The sequence below is a fragment of the Sinocyclocheilus anshuiensis genome, unplaced genomic scaffold (assembly GCF_001515605.1).
Source record: "Sinocyclocheilus anshuiensis isolate Anshui unplaced genomic scaffold, SAMN03320099.WGS_v1.1 scaffold1462, whole genome shotgun sequence".
NCBI lineage: Eukaryota > Metazoa > Chordata > Actinopteri > Cypriniformes > Cyprinidae > Sinocyclocheilus > Sinocyclocheilus anshuiensis.
In genome coordinates this window covers 545,743-548,535 of record NW_015558644.1, presented here as the reverse complement: position 1 = coordinate 548,535, position 2,793 = coordinate 545,743, and the positions used below count along the sequence as shown (strand labels likewise).

The window sequence follows — 2,793 nt, the reverse complement described above, 5'->3', positions numbered from 1 at the left end:
TGTGTATGTATATATATATATATATATATATATATATATATATAAAACTCACCAAGGCTGTATTTGCTTGATAAAAAATACAGTAATATTGTGAAACATCACTACTATTAAAATGTTTTATATTTTAAAATGTAATTTATTCCTGTGATGTTAAAGTTGAATTATGATTCACTATGAACTACGATACAGCATTTATTTCAGGATTCTTTGATGACTAGAAAGTTAAAAAGAGCAGCATTTATTTGAAATATAATTTTTTTAACATTAACAATGTCTGTACTGTCATCGTCTTCATGAGTCCTTGCTGAATAAAAATATTAATACTTTTCAAAAAAAATACTGACCACAAACTTTTGAACACTACTGTATATTTAAATTACAGGATGTAACTATTGTTTTAAAACATATCTGCTTTCTTGTCTACACTCACCTTGATTAAGCTGTCCGAATTCAGAGTGAAAAACCCCAACTGCGTGGGCGTATCCTGATCCTGTGTGGGTGCCCACTGCTGCCTGAAACGCCCTGCCCCACACCACCGGACCGCCAGGCTTCATCTGGAAGGTTGCCAGCTCCAAAACTCCTACAGAAAAAAAAATAAATTCACCTAAAGCATTTGAAATATGTGTGTCTTTGTTTTGTGAACAATTTATGAATGTTTATGCATGTCTGGTCCTGGCAGAAGGGGGAAAACCTCTGAAAACAGTCCTTAGGGTCAAACAATAAGTTGTTAAAAAATTATGTCTTATATCGCTTACAGCACCATGTGAGCATGCATTGGTATAGCATACATTCTCACCTCCATCTTTGGGTGGCTTCTGAATTTTGCTCCAGGGTACAAGGTACGTCACCTCATTATCCTGAGAGCTCAGCATGTGCATCGCTTTAGAGATGTACTGCTAGATCCATTTGGGGTTTTGAGCCAGAGCTGCCCGCACAGATGCCCGCTGGGCATAGCTGTCTATTGCAGCAAAGACAGAAAGGAATGTTTCTTATGGAGTAGTATGTGAGCTGCATTGTGTTTTTAGACATTTTAAATAAAATAAATACATATTATCTTAGTAAGATTACTTGTTTACTGTATAAACAAGAGAGGATTTTATTTTTACTGAAAATGCTAGTTAATGTTATCACAAAACTTACTGGCTGCTCACACAGGGAATAACAACCCCCCCCCCCCAAAATATAATTTTTTTTTTTGTTTATTTATTTATTTATATGTATGTATTTATTTATTTATTTATTCATCTTGAAGACTTGTGGTATTACCAGTAAAAAATGACCGGCCTACAGAAAATTGCTATTACTATTATTACCAAACACTAGATTCAGTCTTTTTTATCAACTTGTTTCCTTTCAATTAGCATAGATTTTGTTTTTCTTTCTGGAACTGATTAGTCATAGGCCTCATTGATATGAGCTTATGCAACTCAGTTTAATTATTATATTATTAAAATTAACCACAATGCCTTTTTCCGCTTAAAACTGAGGTGCATAAGCTCAGATCAATGAGGCCTATGAGAAAACAAGTTGACAAAAAATGTAATCCAAAATTTGGTGATAATATAGCATAATGAGAGCTTTACAAGCAAATTTTAAAATGCTGGTCATTTTGACCAGGTAAAGAATTTTAAGCACAGCACAAGGGTTTTAAATAAGTGCTAATGAGGCAGGATGCCTTGGCTAATATGGGACATCTGCCAACCCCTAGAAGTAAAGAGTCAGGTTTCTTAGGTCAGAAATGTCAATGTTTTGTTGCATTTTACTTATTGATGAATCCTATAAAGTTATAAAAGCATAGATTAGACGTTTAAGAATTCAGTAGTCATTCTCACCACACTTCCAGATGTGGAAAACGTACTCGGTTACTAACGTAACCTCGGTTCCCTGAGATACGGGAACGAGTACTGCATCTTGCTTAAGACGCATATGGGAAAAAAAGCCTTTTTTCTCCAAGGCTAATACGGGCTGAGCTTTCTAGGTCACACCCGGCCTGGTTAATCGTTCCAGAGTATTCACGTAACTTCGACACCCAGGGGTCGAGAGCTAACAGGTGACACAATGCCAGAGAACTTGGGCGTGATACTTGCCACTTCAAGCAGAAAGGACCCTGGCCTGCAAGGCCGGGACTTCCAGGTTATAAAACCTTGCGAATGTGGACGGCGAGCATGAAGGGACGGTAGGGGGACGAGGCGGATTCAGCCTCCTAGCACCTCTCAGGAAGCGGATGATTGTGCTATTTCTGGCCACTGATTGACCGTCAATAGGGGCATGAGAGGCCGCTATAGCCGCCACATAGACTTTGAGCGTGGATGGGGAACGACCCTTATCCAGCAGCTCTTGTACAAATGACAATACCTCTGCCAATTCGGAAGTGAGGGGGTCTTTGCCGCGGTTTAGACACCAGGCGGACAAAAAAATATCACTTTAAGGCATAGAGGCGTCTCGTAGACGGAGCTCTAGGCTCCGAAATTGTGTTTAAGACTCGCTCTGGGAGGCACGACGGCTCTCGTCGAGCGGCCAGAGGTGCAGGGCCCATAGGCCGGGCCGATGATGCCATAATGTCCCGTTCGCTTAAGAGAGGAGATCCTGTCTCAGTGGAACAGGCCAAGGGGCCGCTATCAGTAGCTGAGTTAGCTCCGATAGCCACAGCTGGTTCATCCAAAGGGGGGCCACCAGGAGAACCCTGTGTTCTTGTTCCCTCACTCGCCTGATTACCTGTCGGGATCAGAGCGATCGGGGGGAAAGCATAGAGAAGGAGGTTGGGCCAATCGTGGGCCAACGCGTCCCTGGTCT

At 40.9% G+C, this 2,793-nt stretch overlaps 1 pseudogene; it reads right to left on the bottom strand.

The window, feature by feature from the left end:
• LOC107680905 (protein NipSnap homolog 3B-like) overlaps positions 1-2,793 on the bottom strand; it is a 7,886-nt pseudogene that overhangs the window by 785 nt on the left and 4,308 nt on the right.